Genomic DNA, 23,399 nt, shown 5'->3' on the forward strand with positions numbered 1-23,399 from the left:
CTGGGAAAGCAGCCGACAATGGCCCAAGTGCTTGGGGCCCTGCCACCTAGGCGGGAGACCAGGATGGGGTTCTAGACTGCTGGCTTCAGCCCTGGGCCAGTCCTGGCTGTTGTGGCCATTTGGGGAGTGAACCAGCAGATGGGAGATTCTCTCTATCTTGCTCTGTGTTTCAAAATAAATGTTAGGAGAAGTGCATGGGAAATGGGTTAAAAGATAGTTTATTTTGGTGAAAAACAACTCTGAAATCATGCATAGGTTTTTTACTTCACACATTTTCCATTTTCCCTGACCTTTTTTTAAATTATTTTATTTATTTGAGATGTAGAATTACAGAGAGAGAGAGAGAGAAAGGTCTTCCCTCCACCGGTTCACTTCTCAAATGGCCACAATGGCTGGAACTGGGCCAATCTGAAGCCAGGAGCCTGGAGCTTCTTCCAGGTCTCCCACTTGGGTGCAGTGGCCCAAGCACTTGGGCCATTTCTGCTTTCTCAGGCCATAGCAGAGAGCTGTATTGGAAGTGGAGCAGCCGGAACTTGAATCAGTGCCCATATGGGATGCCGGTGCCACAGGCAGAGGCTTAGCCTACTATGCCACACAGCCAGCCTCTCCCATGAACTTATTGAAGGCTCCTTGTATGCATGGATTTCAATGTTTCTGAAGCAAACAAACAAACAAACAAACATGTTTTTGCATCCAAACAAGCACCTTTTAATTCCACTTTCCATGAATGTTCTGAAGGACTCTTGCATAGCGGTTGGGCGCTTGAACTCAGGACTGGGGCGACTTTGGGGGTGAATTTTTAAATGTGTTCCATTTTAACTCATTGACACCTAGATAGTCCCACACGGTAGCTGGCAGCTACCATCCTGTACAGAGCCCCTCCAGAAATGTACCCGACATCTGTAGGGTAGGAAATAGGGTTATTTTGCTGGGATATTGTCGGAATTAGAGATAATGTAAATAAAGTGCTTGGGGCACACGGGGCACTCGATAAAATAAAAGCTGCTCATTTTCTTGTATTAAGAGCAGCCTGCCACTCTTTAAACAAACAAACAAACAAACAGAAAGCTTGCCTGGAAAATGAGTGCTCAGAACACCCCGACCGCAGAGGTTAAAAATTCCCAGCCGTTCCAGAAAATATCCCTTAATTGCAGAGGTTCCTTTGCAGCGGGAGGTTATCAGTTACAAGGGCTGTATTTCATTACAGATCTAGCCGCAGCTCAATAAATTAAGCAATCACTCAAAATAACATGCTGCTTTAATCCCCTCGCTTGGAACGCGTTCAAGCCGCTTGGTGTTCTGTTAGCACACAGCCCTGCACGGCGACTCACCGTGGCCTTGCTGCTTCTCCCTGGGTTCATCAGCCCCTCGCCGGGCACGCCTTGCCGCTGGGAGGGAGGAGTCCGAGCCGAGCTGAGCCGAGCCGAGCCGAGCAGGCCGCCTTCTCCTCACAACTGGAGCTCTCTCGTCCTCTGGCCTTGACCTGTTTCCACGTCTCGTTGGCTCCAAGTGCTGGCAGGTTTATCTGCCATCGGGACAGAGCCGCTCCTCTGTAGCTGGTTCTGGGCGTGCAGCGCTAACTCCCATCGGCTTTCCCATTCACATATTCTCTCTAGTGGTTTCTCATCTCACAGGACAATCTCGTTTCCCCTAGAAACTTGGCACCGGAGGTGTGAGCCTGGGAACATATTTGTTTGTGTAAATTAAAAGAAGAGCATGTTTTGACCATATTTAAGTTCTACCCACACTCAAGAAATAAATACTGGCTTGCACAATGCTTCTTGCTGTACGGTTCTGGCTTACCTCCCCTATCAAACCCAGGCTGATGAGAGCTGCAGGGACAGCCTGGGACAGCACCTCCACCCCCAGCCCAGATTCGCACATAAAAGTCCCCTTACCTCGCCTGCGCCTTCGTTCCCTGACACACTGCCCGCTCGCTGGCGTGGGAGGACACAGCAGCCACTGGCGGTGTCCCTCAAGCTCTGCTGGTGGACGTGTGTGTGTTGACCTTTTTGAGGGGCGCTGGGCGACGGTTGTAGAAATTAAGAAAGCACATATCCTCGGACCGAGAAATTGCACTTCTAGGAACTTATCTTACATGTGAGCCTGGCCACGTGCCAGAGTGTATGTATCTTTTTAAGGCCAAATCCTGGCGTGGACTGAAATGTTGGCCAGCAGGGGCAGGTTAAGTGCAGGAGGATGTCAGAAGGCGTTCATGAAAGTGAGCTGCTCCTGAGAGCTGTCACGTCTTTGGAATATACTGCAAAGTCTCCAGCCTTCTGAGCAGGACAAAAAAATGCACTGGGAACGCTAAAGGAATCACTCTGGAAGATGGTGCAGACTGTGTGTCGTGGTGACTCCCCCCACAGTACGACTGGACCTGGAGAAGATCCAGGCGGAGCCCCCTTCCGGTCCACCCTTTCCCCTTGGGGGCTGCTTTCCTACTAGCAGCGTGGAATTGTCTTTTTAAATCCTGGGATAACTAAAACACAGAAAATGCTGTTTTTAAAAATCGCTTGCACACCCGGGGTGTGCAGTGATCATAACACAACAGGAACATGCTGTGGGATCCACCTGCAGACGGTGCAGTGGTGGGGGAATCTTCTGGTTTCTTTAGGCAAATAACCTGTGGTGGCCCCTGGAGAGATGAAAAATATGTCCACTTCACAATCTACAGTCAGTGGCTCTTACCTGACGTGGCCAAAGAAAGGACAAAGGGGCCAGCGTTGTGGCGCAGTGTAGGTTGAGCTTCTGTCTGGGATGCCGGTTTGTGTCCCAGCTGCTCCACTTCCAGTCCAGCTCCCTGGAAAAGCAGCTGAAGATGGCGCCCGTCCTTGGGCCCCTGCACCCACGTGGGAGACCTGGATAGAGTTCCAGGCTCCTAGCTCTGGTCGCGGCCATTTGGGGAGTGAGCCAGCAGATGGAAGACCACCCTCGCGGGGCCTCTCCCACTTTCTGTCTCTCTGCCTTTCGTATTAGTTTTTGAGAAGTGAAGAAGGCTCTGGAGAGGAAGCGCTGATTCTCGATTATCCAGAGGGGCACAGAACGTGATGTGTGTCCTTGTAAGAGAAGCAGAAACATCATGGAGAGAAGACGGGCACAGACTGGCAAGGTGCGGCCAAGGCTGCAGGCCACCAAGCCAGCAGAAGTTGGCGGCGGGAAGGAGGGCTTTTCGCTGGATGGCCCGGGCGGCACAGCCCTGCCGCACCTCGCCCTCCTGGCCTCCACAGCTGGGAGGTGATACATTTCCGTGGCTTAAATCACGTGGCTTGTAGTGATTCATTTCAGTGGCCCTAGGAAGCCTACAACCTGACTTCCCTAACCCTACTAACCCACAGGCACCTGAGAAAGCAAGGTGGGAGGCTGTGGCTATGACAAGAGAATCCCAACACGTGAGCGCCAGTCCAGTCCTGGCTGCTGGAATTCCAATCCAGCTCCCTGCTAAGGTGCCTGGGAGGGCAGTGGAGGATGGCCCAAGTGCTGGGGCCCTGCTACCCATGCGGGAGACCTAGATGGAGTTCCTGGCTCCTGGCTTCAGCCTGGCCCAGCCCTGGTCATCCTAGCCATTTAGGGAGGGAACCAGCAGAGAGAAGACCTCTCTTTGTCTCCTCTTTTCTCTGTGGTTCTGCCTTTCAAATAATTATTTTTTTTTAAGAATTCTTTTAAAACAAAAGACAGCAAGCCAGCAGGCAGGCCTGTGTGCCCTGGTGAACACAAAGAAGTCAATGCACAGATATTAACTGAGCACATACGAGGCGACAGGCCCAGGTGCCGAGAGGCGCAGAGAACCAAAGCTGCCTGCCCACCTGGAGCTGAGTGCAGGAGAGGCTAGGAGAGCCGGGAACAGGGACGGGGGTGGGGGTGGGGGGCTCGAGGCAGGGGCTGGGGTGAGCTGTTCACTGAGCAGGGAGCAGAGACAAGGAGGCGAGCGTGAGAAGCCAGCAGAGAAAACAAGTGCAGGGCCTGAGCGGCCCTCGGGATGAGAGCAAAGAGGAACCAGCTAGCTTGTTTCCCCTCCACCCTCCCTCCGTCTCTCTCCCTCGCGGGCTGCTGCGTGCCCAGGACTGGAGGCGCAGGGATGAGGAAGCCTGGGTCTCCGAGCTGGGTGCCTCCACTCATGGCGGGCAAGTCACAGGGGCCAGAGCGAGGCCAGGACAGGCTAGGCCTGGGCGGGGGACAGCTCCATCCCTGGAGGGGAGGAGGGCCTGGGCTGCGGATGAGGCTGGGGCGATGGAGGCCTGCAGAGAGAGCAGGACTTGCAAGCCCAGCACAAGCACAGGGCAGGATTCAGCAGAAGTCAGCTGGCAGGCGGGAGTCTGTGTGCCCTGCCCTGGTCACGTGACCACAGCGGCACCAATCATAACGCTCAGCTCAGGCGTGCGCTCCTGTGATTGGTGACGTTGAATCACGTGTCCAGGCCTGGCCCATTGACTGTAGCTGAGGGAGGAGTACCGTGGGCAGCCATCTTTTGCTGTATTCCCTGGGGGTGGCAGATCTGTTACCGGAATAGGGGAGAGGAGGCTGGCAGAAAAATGAAAAAAGAGCCGACCACCACCTCCAGAGCCTTCTGCTGTGTGTGCCGCTGCTACATTCCTTCTGCTGAGAACCCGTGCATCCTGAGCTGGACACTGCTTTCCCGTGCCACTCGGGCTGTCCATAAACCACATGGCCACCAGCGGATCTACTGAGACTGATGGTTGTAGTTACTTTTCCGGTTGTTCCGTTATTGTGACCAAATTTCAAATGTCCAGCTTTCAGACTGCATTTTGTCGTGCCCCCTCAGTGTAGGCGTGGCGTCTTGATTGTTGTGTGAGATCCCGGCCAGGCCTGGGCACTTGATGTAGCAGGTGCAGAATCCCAGGAGAAAGGAATTATGGGATAGCGACCAACATAATCTCATGAGGAGACCCAGAGGACTGCGAAGTTCTCACTGAGTCCGTCCCTCCTCCCTCACCCCACCTTTCCCAGGCCGGGCCCCTTGCATGAGAAGCCTCTGTTAGCTTAAGTGCACCTGTGGGTGTCATCCCAGCACACTGGGGGCTCTGAATGGCTGAGTGTCTTAGTGAAGATCTTGAGTAACGGGGCTGAGGGTTTGGATAAGCACGGGAAACCAGGCTTGTTGCGCTGGAGTTCTCTCTGGGCCGAGCGGGCTCTGGGGTCACAGAGGATGCCAATGTGGACCATGGCCACCTGCTACTGTGGGGCGTCCCTGGTCCCGGGGGGCCTCTGTTCTTAAGGCTGCAGCCCTGTCATCTGCTGGGGTATCCGAGTATACTCAGAAACCAGGACAAAATGATACGGCCACATAAAACAACTGTGGCTCTTAGGGAAGAAGGCTTAAGACAATTTTTTTTTTTAAATGTGCTTATAACCCACGTGTCAGCTGGGGTCCTCTTATTTTTGGAGATCCAGATGAAATGAGCTTGCATCTTGTTCCACGTGCCATGGGAGTTTTCCAGGGATTAGGGGTAGATGGTGCTTGTGTCTCTCCCAGGACTGGCAGGTTCTGGATTCCCAAATCCGCAGAATCAGTTCTGCTTGGGGGACCCTTTGGCTGCCCTCAAGGCGGGGCTGGCCTCAAGCACAGGGAACCTGTGCCCTCATGCAGGACCACACTTGACCAGGCTCTGCTGTCGCCATCTTGAATGTCTTTTTTTTTTTTTTTAAGATTTATTTATTTTAACTTGAAAGTGAAAGTTACACAGAGAAAGGAGAGGCATAGAAAGAGAGAGAGAGAGAGAGAGAGAGAGAGAGATCTTTCATCCAATGGTTCACTCCTCAATTGGCTGCAACGGCCAGAACTGCACCAATCTGAAGCCAGAAGCCAGGAGCTTCTTCTGGGTCTCCCACGCAGGTGCAGGGGCCCAAGCACTTGGGCCATCTTCTACTGCTTTTCCCAGGCCATAGCAGAGAGCTGGATGGGAAGTGGAGCAGCCGGGTCTTGAACCAGCGCCCATATGAGATGCCGGCGCTTCAGGCCAGGGTGTTAACCCACTGCACCACAGCGCCGGCCCCTCTTGAATGTCTTAATTTTGATTTTTCATCTTCATTTGAGATGAAATCAAATGCTTACAACAGCAGAGCTGGACTGGGGCCAAAGGCAGGAACCAGGCACTCCATCTGCTGCCTCCCAGGGTCTGCATTAGCAGGAAGCTGGAGTCGGGAGCTGGAGCTGGGAATTGAACCCAGGTCCTCTGATGTGGGACACTGTATCTAACTGCTAGGCCCAGTGATGCCAAATGCCTTTCCCTGAAAGTCTTAATTTTTGAACACGGAGTTCTACGGTTTGGCTTTCCCCTGGATCCTGCGAATTACGTAGCCCCTTCCTGACTCATGCTGGGGCTATTTGTTTCCCCGCCCCTCGCTGGCTCACTTCAGAGTCTGTCCAGTCCCTCATTCACCCCATTCTACCCACACAAGGAGATGTGAATGTTGAAACTCTGCCTGAAGGTTGGAACAATAGAAAGTGTTGCGTCTTAGGGGAGGGCACTACTAGCGGTTAAGACCCTGCTCGGGACACCAGGGCCCACAGCAGAGTGCCTGGGTCTGAGTCCCAGCTCTGTGCCTGATCCCGGCTCCCTGCTAATATGCGCTCTGGGGAGGCAGCAGGTGATGGTTCAAGGAATTGGGCTCCTACCTCCCACACAGGGGAACTGGCCAGAGTTCCCAGCTCCTGGCTCACCCGGGCCCAGCCCTGGCCAGGCAGTTGGGGCATAAAGTGGCAGGTGGGAGTTTTCTTTCTCAAATAAAACTTAAAATTCTCACCTCTCAATGCCTGCATTGGCTTTGAAATGCTTGATGGGAAACAACGGGAGAGCAGTAGGTAGAGGAAGCCAGACAGACAAAAGACGGATTGTTGTTGAACCTGGACGAGGCGTTGGGTGTGTAACACCGTCGCCATGTTTAGACTTCCATAACATAAAGTGGCAAAGGGAAATCTAAGACCTGCCTTTGGCAGCTCCTCCACATGTTGAACACGAGGTTGCCTAATGGCCCAGCAACTCCGCTCCTAGCAGGAACCCAAGAGAAAAGAAAAAGCACATCCACACGAACCCTGGAGCAGGAATACTCACTGTATCAACCACCCGTGTGTCCGTCAACTGAAAGAGGATAAACAACATGATCGAGGCACGAATGAGTCCCTGAACAGGACTGGAGCGCAGACACAGGCTGCCCCAGGGCTGAGCCTCGGGGAAGGAGCCAGTCGCAAAAGGCCCACCCAGCCTGTGATTGCTTTGCTAGGAAACACCCGGAATACGCAACTGTAGAGAGAAGAAAAGCAGAGTAGAGGCTGTTTAGGGTTAGCCGCATGAGTGCACCGGGCCGGGCTGGGGTTTACCACTGAAAGTGTCTTGGGGTCGCTGGGATGACGGTTGCACATCCCTGTGAATCTACTGCAAGCCCCTGCTGTGCCTTCACTGGGCGAGCGGTGTGGCTTGTCTCTCGAGCTGCACACCTTCCTCCTACCACTCATCATAGGAAGCTTCAGGTCCCAGCTTCCGTCCTGGTGGGAAACCACCCCCCTCGTTTCTCCCTCTCCCTGTGCACACACGTGTCACCCCTTTTCTGGCTATCTTCTTGTGCCTTAAGAGACCCTTTGTTCTCACACACTGGAAGTGCCTTCCACAGCCAGAGTGCCCCACTGAGGTGATTTCCTTAAAGCAGGAACCTTCTTTCCTCCTTAAAAGTTACTCAAGGGATAGGCATTAGGCACACACTGCTGGGGGGTGGGGTGGGAGGGCTGGCGCTGGCTGTGGGCACAGTGGGTTAACCACCATCTGCAATGCTGGCATCCCATGGGGGTGCAGGTTTGAGTCCTGGATGCTCCATTTTTTTCCCCAAGATTTTGTTCATTATTTATTTGAGAGGCAGAGTTACAGACACTGAGAGGGAGATACAGCGAGCGAGGTCTTCCATCCACTGGCTCACTCCCCAAATGGCTGCAACAGTCAGAGCTGGGCCGATCCAGGAGCTTCTTCCGGGTCTCCCACGTGGTTGCAGGGGCTCAAGGCCTTGGGCCATCTTCTACTGCTTTCCCAGGCCACAGCAGAGAGCTGGATGGGAAGAAGAGCAGCCAGGACCGAACTGGTGCCCACATGGGATGCCGGTGCCACAGGTGGAGGGTTAACCTACTGTGCCACAGCTCTGGCCCTGGAGGCTCCACTTTTGATCCAGCTCCCTATGAATGCACCTGAGAAGTCAGCAGAAGATGGGCCAAGTGCTTGGGCCCCTGCACCCACACAGGAGACCCAGACAAAGCTCCTGGCTTTGGTCTGGCCCAGTCCTAGCTGTTGTGGTCATTTGCAGATGGAATCAGCAGATGGAAGATCTGTCTCTCTTTCTCTCCCTCTCTGTATCTCTGCCCTTCAAATAAATAGAATCTTTTGTTTAAAAAAGAAAGAAAGAAGAGCTGCCTGGGACTCCCACATCCCATATCACAATGCCAGGTTTGAGCCCTGACAACTCTTCTGATCCAGCTTTCTGGTCATGCATAACTGCGGGGCAGCCCTGATGGTTCAACAGTTGGGTCCGTGCCACCCCATGTGGGAGACCCACATTGAGCTCTAGGCTCCTGACTTCAGCCTGGTCCAGCCATGGCTGATGTAGGCACTAGGACCACGAACCAATGGATGAAGGAGCTTTCTCTCTGTGCCTTTCAAATAAAGTGATACTAAATCTTTATGAAATTCTTAATTAAAAAATGTTAGCTGACAGCTATGAAAGTTACAATGTAAAACTGTTACCAAAGACTAATAAGGACTAATTGCAACTTCCAAGAGCTTCAGAACTCCCTCAAGGAAGGAAGAGCTAACAGCCTGGGGAGAGACAGTGGCCATCAGTTCTAGAAAGTAACTTGATTCCCTCATGGGGGGTGGGGTGGGGGCTGGGAGAACAAGAGGCCAGGGCCAGTTCACTTTGTTCCACCTGAGAGGCAGGTTTCTGGTCTAAAACAGGGGCTGGCAAACCATGGCCTGGGGGCCACATTTGGCCCATTTCTTGTTCTTGTAAATAAAGTTTTATTAGAACACACAGCTACCTACATTCATTCGTGTATTGTCTACTTTCAAGGCAGAGACCAGAGAGCCTGGAAAACTTTAGAGATTTACTCTTGGGATAGAAGAGGCAAGCTGAACCCCTCGCTTAGCCACCTGCTGCCCGTGTGGCCCTGAGCAAGCCAGTTCCTCTAAGCCTGAGGCTGGTGACAGGACCTGCGTTCATGCTGCTTGTGTGCCTGCACTGACTTCCCACGTGGAAAGCACTCGAGCTGGTTATGCCATTACATAGCAAATGAGGACAGTAATGCTTCCACAGGCTTGTCATGGTGACAACGGGCCGTGCCTGTGCAAAGAGCTGGCCCTGAACTGCAGAAATGTTTATTTTTGTTACAAATATCTTAAAGGCTTTTGGAATGATTCTTTGCTTCTTGGTAATATTTATACCTTGGCATCTGCAGAGTGGAGAGGAATTTTAATTTCAAGGAAAAAAGGATCTTGACTTGCAGTCCTCTCCTTTAACAGCCCATGAAACGATGACCCCGTCCCCTGGTTGGGTCTTGAAACCAGGCAGAACCCAAGTATTCTTGGAGTTCACTCTGCCTCTTAGTAACAAGATTCATAGAGCAGGCCTGTAGGCCTTTAGACACTTGTGTTGCCTTTGAACTTCCTACCAGACGTGCCAAACAAGAATCTACTACAAGGCGTCAGCAGGTTTGGGGGGAAGGGAGAGGATCTTTTTTTTTTTTTTTTAATTATTTATTTATTTAAAAGACAGAGTTACAGAGAGAGCTTCCATCCACTCGTTCATTCCCAAATGGCCACAATGATCGGGGCTGGGTCAGGCCAAAGCCAGGAGCTTCAGCAGGTCTCCCACATGATTGGCAAGGACCCAAGAACTTGGGCCATCTTTGCTGTTTTCCCAGGTGTGTCGGCAGGGAGCTGGGTTGCAAATGGGGCAGCTGGGACTCAAACCGGTGCTCAGGTACTGGCATGGTAGAGAGCGCTGTAACCTACTGCGCCACAGCCTGGGCCCCAGGGAGAGGGTCGTAAGAGACCTGAGTCTCCCAGATCCTGGGGGGCTGTCCAGAAAAAAGCTGGGGTGGCCAAGACTGGCACAGCGCCACTGACCTGCTTTTCTGGAAGACATCATTTTAGTAGGTTTGTCTTGAAACCATGCAGCGGTAACCTCCCATTCGTTGGTTTCCATGTACAGCTGTTAACAGAGCATCTAATACATGCTAGGACCTGCAGACACAGTGCCAAAAGAGCCACGGTCTCAACTCGGCTGTCAGTTCTGCAGCCTTCCATGCACAAGACAGGATTTGGGGCAACTGAGCCTTGTAGTGAATTTTTTTTAAAAAGATGTACTTATTTATTTGAAAGGCAGGATCGCAGAGAGGAATAGGCAGAGACAGTGCCCTTCCATTGCTGGTTCACTCCCCAAATGGCTGTAGCAGCCAGGACTGGGCCAGGCCAAAGCCAGGAGCCTGGAACTCTATCTGGGTCTCCCACGTCGGTGGCAGGGGCCCAAGCACTTGGGCCACCTGCTGCTGCTTTCCCAGGCGCATTAGCAGGGAGCTGGACCAGAAGTGGAACAAGCCAGCATTCAGACTCGAAATGGCACCCACATGGGCTGCCAGCACTGCAGGCGGTGGCTTAAGCCACGATGCTGGCCCCATGTACTGAATCTTCATATTCACCCCAGCGTTTCGGTTGCACAGCAAAAGGCTGAATTGATGAGCTGGAAAATTGCTCTGGACCCAGCTGCCTGCTGTATTCATACTGCGGATGGTGGTTACCGGTGATGACTTCGTGGCACATGAAGACAGGGCAAAATTGCCTACCTGACTTGCAACATGAAACGGTGGGGCCCTTGGTCCAAAATTAAGAATTTCAAGGGTTGGGTGTTTGGTGCAGTGGGTGAGAGGCTGTTTGGGATCAGCTTCCATCTCTGCTTCTGAGTCCAGCGTCCCGCGCTCACACACACCCTGGGAGGCAGCGGGTGACGGTTGAAGTACAGGGTCCCTGCCACCCATGGAGGGGACCCAGATTGGGTTCCAGGCCCCTGGCCCTGGACAGGCCCAGCCCCGGCTGTTGCAGGAATCTGGGGAACGAACCACTGTATGGAGGAGCACTCTGGCCCTTTCAAATAAAAATTCAGAAGTTCAAGTTGACAATAGCAGAGCGTGAACCCGTTCAAGGGCCCCACGGCTGAAGTCCAGCATGGGGCTGGCCCCAGTCACCCTGCAGGGCCCAGCTCTTGGGGAGGTGGAGCAGGCACGGAGGATGGCCTCCGCGGCCCCGGCCGGCCTGCTGTGACGATGCGGTTCGCTGTCATTACTCTTACATAAGGGCTAAGACATATATAGCGCAAAGGCCAGGCCAGGCTCTTCACAGTCACTTCTTTCATCCCTCTGCCGCGCCCTATTATTCTGAGGCCTGCCACCTGGAAGACCAAGGACGTAACTGGGCAGCGACACAGGTGCCGTCTGCAGCCAAAGTCAAAACACCGGCTACTCGGCCCCTGGGTCTGCAGCGCCAGGACTTCAGAGATACGCATGCGCTCTAGACCCCTGCCTGGGGCAGCCAACTGACAGCGCGCAGCGTGGCGCCTTCACCCTAACCCACGCTGCGTTCCCCATGCAGGCACTTGTATCTGCCTCCGCGGACCCACGGTGCGGGCAGGGGCTAGGCCTCGCTCCCTGCGGGGACTCGGGCCCCTGGCACCTTGTTTTGCACACGGTAGAGCTGGCAGGTGCAGGTGTCCCTGCTGGGGCAGAGCCAGTTCCAAGCCTGCGTGGTCCAATCTCGAGGTCCCGTGGCTCTTGGGGGTTCTCCCCGCCGTGCCCGTGGAGAGGTATGAAGGGGCACCCCGCGAGCCCAGCCCCCACGCAGCAGCCTGCGGGGCGGGGCTTGGGTGCCGGGAGCAGCTGTCCCCTGGTCTCTGTGCCCAACGCAGCTGGCCAGCTGGGCCCCTCTGCCACCCTCCCACTCCATGACACAGCAGAAAGTGAAACCAGAGTTGGTTCCTGCTGGCTGGGCGAGCACCCGCTGCTGCTTCCCTACGAAAACACCCTGGGGGGTGAGGGGGGTGAGATCCGTGTGGCCAGGCACACCCCGGCCTGCGTGCAGCAGAGGCCCCTCGGGGCTGTGGCGTCGTGGCGCCCGCTCACAAGCCACCGTGGCCTCTGCGTTGAGCCCCGTTAACCTGCGCGTCCTGGCGCATAGCGGGTTTACTGGGCTCCCCATTTTCCAGAGGCAGCTGAGCCGCGGAGAGGTGGGCTGGCTGGCACGGAGCGTACTGGGACGTCTGATTCCAAAATGAGAGGAACTGGCGGCTGGGGGCGGGACTAAGGGGTGTTGGAGTGCACGGTGGGCGGCTCCCCCTGACAAGGGACACCTGTGACACCCAGATTTGGAACCGCTGGAGCCCTCCATGGGGTTTAGAGGGAAACCTCCCTCTTCTCCCCTCCCCCCACCCCATGGCATAGAAAATCCCTAAGGAAAGAAAAAATGCTCAAAGTGCCCCTAAGAAAATTCCCGACGACCACCTTGATTCCTGCCCCACCCCTGGGCCACCTGTGCAGCATTTTTCTTTCAAGAGACCAACTGTGTTTTTCCTTACATAAATTGAGGTTAAAAAACAAGGCGGGGTCGGGGGGGAACCCTCCCCATAGCCCTGCCCCGAATGGAAAACCAACCACTTACCACAGAGGCATGAGCTGTGCAAGTTACAATAATGCACCTCCTTAGCCAGGTACCGCTTAAAAGATAGGCATGTTAGCCTGGCAAGGCTCTTCCTGAGGAACTGGAGGCCCAGAGAGGCTGAGTCACCGGCCTGGGGTCACACAGCTGGAGGGTTGCAGCGCCACTGGAATGCAGGCCTGGCTGATTCCAGATCCCGGGGCTTGTTGCTGGGCTGCGCTCTCCCCTCCCAACTGCCGTTTTAGGCAGTGGATAAATACTGGTGTCAGCACGCTCCATGTTGCATGCTTTCACGCCCTGTTTGTGAAGCCTGCACCCTCCCAGCTTGTCCATCACTGCCTCCTGGACGCACTAGCATCCTGGGGGCTCTGTGAGGCCAGAGCCTGGGCTGTGGCCCTTCCCTTGGCAGATGGGGAAACTGAGGCAGAGAGCGGCCAAGTGTGCCATCTCGGGGAGCTGGGGGACTAGCCAGGACTGTCTAGGGCCCCCTGCCAAGGTGAGGATCCCAAAGGCCCTGCAGGAGGACCTGGCCTGTCAAACAGGTAGCGCCTGTTTCTTCCCCCACAACCCCCAGAGCAAAGCTGGCTGGTTCCCAGGCCTGAGCCCTTGGAGAGCAGAGGGCAGGTTCTGCAGCCCGCGTCCAGGGTGGCTCTGCTTAATTTCTCGTGGCGGTCAGGGGAGATCTCCCCCGGGGGCCAGAGGACCTCTTGGGGACAGCTGGGGGACACGTTTCTCTCTTCTTGTAGTCAGCGGGACCCCGAGGAATACTGCAAGAGCAATAAGGATTTTTAGGGGCATTATGATACTGGAATGCAAACACATCTGCCCCCAAAAGTCCCTCATTTTCCCTGCGGTAACGAACCTGTTGGCAGGAAGGGCCGAGAACCCAGACTAAAAAGGAGAAAAGGTACAACGTTAGGGCGCACTTGGAACAAGTGAGCGCGTTCCCGGGTGCGGCGGCTCCGTCATCTTCTCCACAATTGCCCGGATGTGTCACGAGGTGGCAGCTTCGGCATCCACCACCCTCCTCTGCACCCAGCAAACCACGCAGGTCTGGACTCCCAGAGCTAGTTCCCAAAGGAGTACCAGGGTGATTCCCTAGCGCCAGGCTTCTTCCCCCATACCCTGGGGGAGTCTTCCAAACCCTCGTTAACGACCTCAGCGAGCCACAAATCCATCAGAACCTCCTGGGGGAATGTGAGTGAGTTTGTCAATTTGGAAACCCAGATGAAATTATCTGGGATGGGCAGGGGAGCTCAGTGGTTATCGCGGATGGCACAAAATGGGGGAAATTGTTGCTGAGGTCCAGGGGCCACTCTGAGATGAAGGAATGGGGGCACAGTGTGCCCCAGGACGGTGACCCTTCAAGGTCTCTGCAGGCAGGTGCCCCCCACCATGGCAACTGGCCCAGTGGGGAGGAGGAGCTGGAAAGGGTTAAGCCCTCCACAGCGGCTGATGCCTAAAAAGGGGGCTCCTAGCTCAGCGAGAGCCGGGTATCACACGGGGCCATCGCAGAGAGAGAGAGGGGCTGGCGGCTGCCTAGGCGCGGCCTGGGAGTGGGAGCAGCTTCAAAACCAGCAGAACAAAACCAGGCCGAAAACCTTTCCCTAGCACACACCCTGCTCCCACGCGCCTGTCCGTCACGTGATCCTGAAGCCCTGGCAAGGACTCCGGGCATCTGTACCAGCGAGCACCCGGCCATCTTGGCCAGGCCTGCGAGGGAGCGAGCCTACTCTAGCCCTGTGACAGCCTGCAACCCGGCCCAGGCCTCTGCTTTCACGTAGCACTGAAATATTCCCCCCGTGAACCTGCGGCTAAATACGGCCTGGCCTGCGAGGGCCTGCTCTGGACTTTAATGGCATTCGGAGATACAACCAAGAGCCCACGGGCGGCCTGCGGTCCAGTTCCTGGCGCCAACTGGGAGTCCCAGGGGTTTGGCTGACTCAGGGCTGGGCCCAGCTCCCCAGAGCAGGCGCTTTCTGGTGCCAGCGCATGGCAGGCTGCAAACTTCCTCCCTGTAGGTTTAAGGCCCACCAGGTTCTTGCCTGTCGTGGACCCTCAGAGGTGGTGGCTTCCTTATCTGACCACCTGGCCCACCCTGCAGAGCCTGTCCTCATGGCCCGAGGTTTCCTCCCAGCCTGATGAGAAAGACCCCCCTCCCCCGCCCCGTAGCTGCGGCCCCACGTGGCTCAGCACAGTAGCTGGGCCCTGCAGCCCCGCATGGCAGGCTCAGCTCCAGCAAGACTGACCAATTGCAGCTCTGTGGTGGAAGCTTCTGGAGTCATGTTTGTGCTTGTGCAGGGAGGATTTGCTCTGAGCCTGGGGGACAGCCTCACCGCTTTGGGAGATGTGAGGTTCTCCCTCCAGAGCCCACGTGGTCACTGCAGACCTGCAGACACCCTGGGGAGCCCTAGGAGGAGAGCCCCCATGCACCTGTCTGGGGCGGCTGTGAGTCTCTGTGGCGGCTGCGAGGCCACGGCTGAGCCTCGCTGGCAGTGATCCAGGCTGTGACGGGCACAGATGCCAACTGCCCAGGGCACTGAGCGCACGCACGATGCCAGCAAGACAGCCTCATTTTCTGCACGGCCCTGAGAAAACTTCCACACTGCACTGCCCGGCCAGCCATTGCGTCTCCTCCCTGCCTAGGCCAAACCCCCAGGAAGAGCCTACAGTGGCCGCCCCTGGCCCCCTCTTCTCATTTCCTGGGGTGTCCCTTCCCTGTAGCGGTGCAGGCGTTCAGACAAAAAGTGTCCTCTGGGATTCGCTAAACTCGGATGTTTTCTATAAAGACGGTGCACTTGACGCTGTGTGGATATCCACACGTGCCCCGGCGAGGGGGTTAGGGGTTACGGCATCCTGGCTGCTGCTGAGAGAGAGAGAGAGAGAGAGAAAGAGAGAGAGAGAGAGAATCGTGGGCTCAGCCTCACACAGGGTTCCCCCCTCTGCAGCACCCACACCTCTTTCCCTGAACGGTCTGAGTGCAGTCTTGGGGTTGTAGACATCATGCTTGTGGGGGTGTATTTTCAGTGCCAAACAGCCCTGAGCCACGGGGTGTGTGAGTGTGTGTGTGTGTGTGTGTAAGTGTGTGTGAGTGTGTGTGTGTGTACTTATTTTCTCCCGGTGACCTGTCTCTGCCGAGTTTGCCTTAACTTTTCACCAGACTAAATTTTATCCTCATGCCTAAAATAGCTGTATTTACGGCACAATCCAGAGTAAAGGCGGCGAGCTGATGGGCTATTAGGAGTTCCCGGTTGATCTGGCCACAGTCTTTTTTTCTGTTCTTAATATTAGGTGGCTGGGGCGTGGAGGGGAGGGCGGGAGCTAAAAACACAGGGCGTTTCTTGTAGGGATTCGTCCAGCTGTCATTGGTTCCAGTCATATACGCGTGCTTTATTTTAAGCAAATATTTTCATATTTTCAGTATTGTATTCCCGGCTAGTCCATATTCTTTTCTCTCACAATATTCTATCACCGCTCCCCCCACACACACCTGTGGCTCATGAACCGCTAGGAGCTTAATTCAAAGTTGCTCTGTATTTTTTTCTAAATCTACACCACTTTGGGGAGTGGGGGCCAAGGGGTGGGGCTAGCAACTGCTTAATGAAATTTCACGCCGAGAGGCAGAAGGAGAAAAGCTGAAATGTGTTCCGTGCGTTCAGCAGCCCCACGGGTCATTTTAGCGGTGGAGGGGGGTGGCAAGTAGGGAATGAAGCCGTGACTCTTTGCTGAATTCACGGAGACGTCTCCCTGTAAAGCACTGATTTATAATCTCTTCCCCGTACTGCCTAGCCTGTTTCCGGGGGCCACGGCGGGAAAAGTTTGCTAAATGCATTCATGAGGGCCGACTGTAAGCCGTGCCTCTGCCGTGGCGAAGAAAAGCACAGATTGTCTCGCGGTTAGCATGGGATTCTGTCTGGTTCTGCACCATTCCCAATTAAACCATCTGAACACCCAGCTCCGGGTCCTACAGTCCAGGGCCTCGGTGCCACGCCCGGTGTTCAGCCTCGTTAACTCATGTCAAACACCCCAGTTGTAGAGGTAGCATGAAAGGCTGATTTGGTGAGATATCCTTATTTAGCCAAGCAAATGGGATTTGACAGTCGGCTCCGGTGGCGACTCAGCAAAGCCCAAACACAATTCACAATGTGGCAGTTTCCCCTCTGCGAGCTGAGCCCCGTGAGGGGTAGAGCGCCCAGCGATTGTGCTGTTTCATCGTGTCCCGTAGGAAAGAGAAGGAACTCTGGAGGTAAACCCCTTATGCCAAGGCAGCACAAATGTCACCTGTGTGGACACGCGCTGTGTCTATCAAATCACACAATCTTACAGCAGCTACAGCTCACTTTTCTGTTCCCTGCTGTGACCTCTGCCCCCTCAATTTAGGCACAAGTTTGCAAATAACTTAGGGTGTCTAAACCAAACCCAGGCTCAGCTGGAGGCTTGGGACAGGATGTGTGAATGCACGCAGTGGAGGGAACTGTACCCTCCCCATCTCTGCCGGGGAGGCCTCCCCGGGATGTATCATGCAGACTTTCTCATAAAACGCTCAGAAAATTGGAAAGAAATACTGCAGGTGGAAGTGGTAGCGGGCAGTCGGTTGCTAGGCTGGTCCTTGGAGAAACGCAGAGAGAAATGTCCTCTCGCTACCTTCATGGTTGCCGTCCGTGTTTTATTTGGGGGCCTGTAAGCAGCTGGACACAGCTCAGGAAGCAGTTCCTGGGCTTTGGATCCCGTCCCCTGGAAGGGGACGCACTCTGCGCTTTCGCCTTTCATCTTTCTGGCCTCCCATAGAGGCCTTCCACAAATCACAGCAGGTTCAGCAAACAGAACGCACACGCAGAATATCCGTCCCACCCAAAGCCTGTGTCGTCCTGCCCCTCGCAAAGTAGCCGGTTTCCCTCTGGTCCGTGCAGCCTGGCCTCCACGCCCTTACCCTCTGGGGCCGGAATCGCTCGCTGTTCTGAATGACCCCAAAAGCGGGACTTTGTGGGCCAGTTGGATAAAACATAAACTCATCTCGCCCTCAAAACCCCGATTCTGGGCCCACAGCCTCCAACCCCTTGCGCCTGCAGCAGTGAGCTCAGCACCCGGAGGCAGGGTGTGGGGCACTCCGGGATCTTTAAAGGAATCCTTACTGGCTTTTCCCTCGGGGGGTCCCCAGTTACCTTCTCCCGGGAGAGCCCGGGAGTCGCTGCTGCGGGAGGGAGCGCTCACCACCCGAGCCCGGCTAGAACAGGCCGGAAAGCCGCACAGAGAAAGCCAGGGGCGCCCCCAACGTCCCTGAGCCTAGCGCCACTCGCGCGTCGGAGGCGCCTCTCTAGCTCCCTGCGCCCTTAATTGTCACTCATTAAAGTCAAATTTGCTGCTTGCCCAGATTGGGGGAAATGATTTCCCAGTAATAGCGCAATTAGCCGCTGGGTTCTGGAGAGGCCGCCCCCCTCCCCCCGCCACCCCCCCCCGCGCGCACACACACACACACCTTTTCTCCCCCATGCAACCCCCTCCCTTTTTCACAACTTCTCCTAAAAATAAGTTATAAATATGGATGTGTCCTCAGAGGCTCTGGGCCGCGCATTCCAGCGCTCCCCTCGCTGGGGACTGGAAGCCGGCGAAACCAGAAACGCCTCCCCCGCCCCCCCAAATCAAAATGCCTTTTTTTTTCTTTTTCCCCTAACTTTTCCCCCCCTAACTTGGTGTTTTCTTGGCCCAGACACCCCATCCGCACTCCGGAACCGAATTTTTCTCTCCTGACTCCTGCTGGGCGCCCTGGCCGCCGGCTCTTCCTCCTCCTCTTCCTCCAAGGGGAGGGGCCCGCCAACTTTACTTGGGGGGCCTCAGGGGCACTCTGGGGATGGTCGACCCCACCTGTTCCAGAGCCGCAGGCCCCGGCCGCTCGCCAGCACGCTGGCCCATGCCACCGAGGGCCCCGGACGCACGTGGAGCGGCGCGCGCCACTGGCCTGCTCGCGGCGCGGCGTGGGGATCTCGGTCACGCAGCGAGTAGCGCTCGAGGGCCGGCTTTCCGGGTGGGGGCGGGGTGGCGGGCTACCTACCTCCGGGTCGCGTCCCTGGCCAGTGAAGCGAGGTTGGGGGCTGCCTCGCCCCCAGCCCACCTCCCGGCCCCGCACGCCCCTCCGGGAAGCGGCGTGGGGGAAGATCCTGGCCTCGCCACCCCGGAGCAGGGGGCAGTGGCGGCAATGCGATTGCTGCCGAGACAGGCGTGGAGCGCCGGGTCCCAGGAGAGCCTCGCGCTGCCCCCAGTCGCTGCCTCGCCGCTCCAGCTCCCACCCAGCCCGCAGACACCCGCCCCGCACCCCTCGGCCCGGCCGCCTGGGCACCCACCTGCCACGATCCCTACCCCGGCCCCGGACCATGGTGACATGCAGGACAACGGGGTGGGGGGAGACTCACCGCCGCCGCCGCCGCCGCCTCTGGGGGTGCAGGGGGGGACCCCTGGGGCTGCGCCTTCCTGGGCTCCTGGGCGGGCGTGCGCAGGGCTGGGGACGCCCGCGGGGCCCTGCAGCCTCCGCCCCGATCCGAGCCCAGCCTCGATCCTTCACCACGGTAGTGTGGGGGGGTACTTACAGAGAGAGAAATCCCGCCCCTCCCCAGACAAGATTCAAGTGATGGGCGGGGGGTGGGGGGGACGATCTTTTTCTGCAGAGCTCGGAGCGGACCGGGCTGCACCCGGCCTCCGGTCCGCGGCAGCCACAAAGCCGCGCCCCCGGCCCCCCGGCCCCCGCCCCCACCCCCCAGCGCCCTATGGCCGGCCCGGGGCGGGGGCTGGGCCGGCCCGGGGTTGGCCGCGCTGGGGAGGCGGCGGCGGCGGCGGCGGCGGCAGCGGCGGCCCAGGCGCTGGGGCGGCTCCTCCCCGGCCCGGGGAGAAGCGGAGCGCGCCTGCCGGGGTGGGGGCGGGGGCGGGGGCAGGGCCAGGGCCGGGGCCGGGGGACCTTCCTAGAAACCCTCGCCAAATATAGCCCGCGGATAGGGGCATTCCTAGAAATGCGGCGGCGACGTCAGCCCCGACCTGTGGGGGCAGAGCCTGGGGTTCTCCAAACTGGGGGGACAAGGGCGGGGAGCGAGTCCCCGTGTCCCACACGCCCGCTGGCCAGAGAGGGAGTCGGTGCCGGGCTTCCCCCAGTGGGGAGAGGCGTTCTCCGGACTCCTCCCCGTGCGCCTGGGGGATCCCTGGGCGGCGGGCGCGGGGGCGCGCGCGCTTCAGGTTCGTAGCCGCCAGGAGCCGGGAGCCGGAGCCGCCCCTCGGTGCCTACGGGAGATTTCGGCCCTTCCCCCCTGCTCCGCCAAGTGCGGAACAGCATCCGCCGGGCCCCCCACGTCTTCCACCCGCCCCCTGGGGGGCCCTGACGCCTAGGGATCCCTGGAGACCCCAGATCTGAAGTAGCAGGAGCACCCTGTGTCCCCAGATAGCGCCCCAGCTGCACACCGAAAAATAAAGTTGTGCCTCCTCCTCCCCAATCCCAAGTCGCTTCCTTGCTGCTCTGGGAGATGGGGCGCAAAGTGGGAGGGGGTGGGGGGAAGCATCAGGGTACCCCGTCCACCTGGCCTCCGGAGCGGACACCCGGCCCCAGACTCAGTACAGCCCCTCCCAGCCCAGCCCAGCCCCACCCTCGCTCCTACCCAGCAACCCCAGCTCCATGGCAGGAGCCCCCCCCCACCCCCGCCCAACGAGGATCGAGGATCGGAGTAACTGAAACATGACTTGTGGCTCTCTGCACCAATGGGACTGCGCTGAGGATCCCAGGGTTGTAAAAATGCATTTGCTGTCCTCTGTCGGCCAGTGGGTGGCACATGCAGAAAACACATGGACCCAGGGGTGCTCCTGATGCCACAGAGGGCTCCCTCCCTGCCCACTCCCCCATCACTGCAGCCTCTGCACTGACTTTTGGTCCTGTGGCTGCGGTCACCCTAACTCCAGAAATCGGAGAGCAGTGTTCAAGGGGTGGCAGGGAAGAGGGTAGGGGGGAGTCTGGGTCCCCTCTGGGCAGGTCACACCCCTCTCAGAGCTGGTCACTGAAAACGGTCCTCATTCCCTCTCCAGGGCCTACCGCCAGGGGTCTTCGGGAAGCTGGTGAAAAATGCATATTATGTAAAAGTCTTCACGGATTTCCAAACTGTGTGCAACAAAGTAATCTTTAAACCGCATTTTCCACAAGCTTCTGGAAGTCCCCACGTGTGCCAAGCGCACGGAGCATGCCGTCTTACTGACCATGTCCCATTTCCCAGGCGAAAACACTGAGGCACTTGTGCAGGGTGCTGATCTGGCTTGTCCGCCTTGTGCCAGCCACAGAGCAGATGCTAGGACGGCCGTGGCAAATGGGACAGGCCCCTGCCTCCCACAAACTCCTTGTCTAAGGGAGAGGCCCAGGCGCACCTTGCAGCTGTCCAGGTCCGGAGCACAGGCTCCAGAGCCCAGCTGCTGTGGGTGGGGTGGGGCACCATGAGTGACCTGGGGAGACTGGGGGTGCCTTCTTCCGTGCCCACCCCTGGCTGTCCACTCCTGCTCCATCGATGGAGGAAGAGGCCGTGTCCTCTTCTGCTCTGGGTACTGCTTGGCTTCCCTGGGCCTCACTTTCCCCCTGGACCCAGCAGGAGTCCTGCGGTCTGCCTCGTGGGGCTCTGGGAGGGATGAAACCCAGAACCGCGTCCATGCGATGCGGTATTTGGAGTCTTTGGCGACGGTGGTAGCTGTGCTTGCTCGGCTTACCTGGAGCAGGGGATGTGCAGCCAAAGTCAGAAATGGGGAAAACACTAGGCAGCTGCTTGTGTCCGGGCAGGGCTGCGAGCGAGCGCCAAAGCCGGCTCTCTGGGGAACGCAAGGGGCGCGCTCCCGCTGCAGCCGTGCCCGCGCAGGGCCCCGCGGTGCGGCCCCAGCCCACACCTGCGCGCTGAGCTCAGCCCCTGCCCCGGGCCTGCGGCGTGGGCCCAGCAGGGCTTGGCAGGCTGGGCCGCGGGCGGCGCTCCCCCGAAGGCATCCGAGGCCCGGCCTCGCTCGTGGACTGTCCAGCCCCTTCAGAGATGCCCCCGGCTTCCTCTGGGGCCCGCCCTGGTCAGGCCTGGCTGGGCTCCCCGTGACTCAAGCGAGCAGCGGGCCCGAGAGCCAGGGAGGCGCCGGAAGCGCCGCCAGACTACGGAAAACAACCGGCTCCCGGGCCGGAAGCCCCGCAGGCCCGGCCTGGCCTTCTCCCAGGAAGCGGGCCCGCCCGTGCCCAGGTTTCTGGCCCAGGGATGGTGCCAGGCCCCCGGCCAGACTGCAGCGAGGCCAGGCCGGTTGGAAGGAGCCCCCGGGAGAGGCCGAGACTCCGCGCTGAGGGCTGGTGCGGGCCAGCGCCCAGCCCGTCTGTGGGGTTCTCCTCGCGGCTGGTGCAGGGAGACAATTTCGGGGGCTCTCAGGATATCAAAAGAGGATTTCCAAAGCAGCTGTAGCGCAGCGAGCATGCCCAGGTTTTAACCGTTCCGGTGAGCGCGCGTGTGCCGACAGAGACAGGCGGGATGGCCGCACCGCAGCGCGGTCAGGCTGGGCAGGGCTCAGTGGCAGGGTGGAGAGAGCTGGGGCCAGGGTCCTCGCAGCGGGAGTTGGGGGGACAGCCTCCGCACGGCTGCTTGTCACTGCTTCTAGAGATCACGCTGGGTATCCAGTCTGGAAAGCTCACTCCGAGTGCGAGGGCCCAAGCGAGTGGCTGTCACAAGGCTGGTCCTGACACCAGAGGTGTCCCCAGCCCCCTGCCCCAGGGGCCAGCCTCAGACCCTGGAGAGGGAGCAGCCCGACCGGCACCACGCCCTCCCACAGCAGCCTGGCTCCGGGTCATGCGCTCTGTGACCCAGGTGGGTGAGGGCCACCTCCTTGCCTTGCAGCCTCCCAGAGCCTTCTGCGAAGTTCAGGTCCCCCTGGGCCTTCAGCCTTGCGTGTCTTTGGGGGCCTGGCCGTTTAGCCCAGCAGTTGACGCCTTCATCCAGCACTGGAACACCTGGCTCCGTCCCGGCCCCACCTCCTGCCTCCAGCGTCTACTGATACAAACCCTGGGAGACAGCGGTGAGGACCCAAATGATCTGCTTCCTGCCACCCACACGGGAGTGTAGACTGTGACTCTGGCTCCCGGCTACAGCCCTGTCCCAGCCCCAGCCACCGTGACCACTGGAGAGCGAACCAGTCCATGGCAGATCTCTGTCCTGTCCTATGTCTCTCAAATATATATATATATATACACACACATATAGATACACATATAGATACACGCATAGATACACACACATATATTTAAAGATTTATTTATTTGAAATTCAGAGTTACACAGAGAGAAGGAGAGGCAAAGAGAGGGCTTGCATCCGCTGGTTCACTCCCCAGTTGGCCACAGCGGCCAGAGCTGCACCAATCCCAAAGCCAGGAGCCAGGAGCTTCTTCCGGGTCTCCCACGTGGGTGCAGGAGCCCAAGGACGTGGGCCATCTTCTTCTGCTTTCCCAGGCCATAGCAGAGAGCTGGATCGGAATTAGAGCAGCTGGGACGCAAACCGGCGCCCATATGGGATGCTGGCGCTTCAGGTGTTGGCTTTACCTGCTATGCCACAGCGTCAGCCCACAATATACAGATATATAGTACATATATATTATATATATATTTTAAAGAAATAACCAGGGAAATAGGAGCCCTTGATGGTTCTGCTTTGCTTGGTTGGCATTAGGGGC

The 23,399-nt window shown here is 57.5% G+C and overlaps 1 long non-coding RNA gene and 2 other non-coding genes across 6 annotated transcripts in view; all 3 read right to left on the reverse strand.

The window, feature by feature from the left end:
- LOC103348556 (uncharacterized) overlaps nt 1–19,102 on the reverse strand; it is a 25,297-nt gene extending 6,195 nt beyond the window's left edge. Inside the window, exons 1-2 of one of the 4 annotated variants that reach the window (XR_011384700.1) lie at nt 13,564–19,084; nt 1,332–13,468 (exon numbers count right to left, since the gene is read on the reverse strand). This is a non-coding gene — a long non-coding RNA (uncharacterized lncRNA). Of the gene's footprint in view, nt 1–1,331 lie in introns of all 4 variants that reach the window. The other 3 variants (XR_007920116.2, XR_007920117.2, XR_516907.4) reach the window with 3 other exon arrangements.
- On the reverse strand, nt 13,480–13,541 carry MIR365-1 (microRNA mir-365-1). Its single transcript, NR_162616.1, has one exon. It is a non-coding gene; the product is annotated as a microRNA mir-365-1 (primary transcript).
- MIR193B (microRNA mir-193b) lies at nt 17,674–17,732 on the reverse strand. The gene has a single exon (NR_162567.1). It is a non-coding gene; the product is annotated as a microRNA mir-193b (primary transcript).
- Nucleotides 19,103–23,399: the final 4,297 nt, after the last annotated feature.

The sequence above is a fragment of the Oryctolagus cuniculus genome, chromosome 19 (assembly GCF_964237555.1).
Source record: "Oryctolagus cuniculus chromosome 19, mOryCun1.1, whole genome shotgun sequence".
NCBI lineage: Eukaryota > Metazoa > Chordata > Mammalia > Lagomorpha > Leporidae > Oryctolagus > Oryctolagus cuniculus.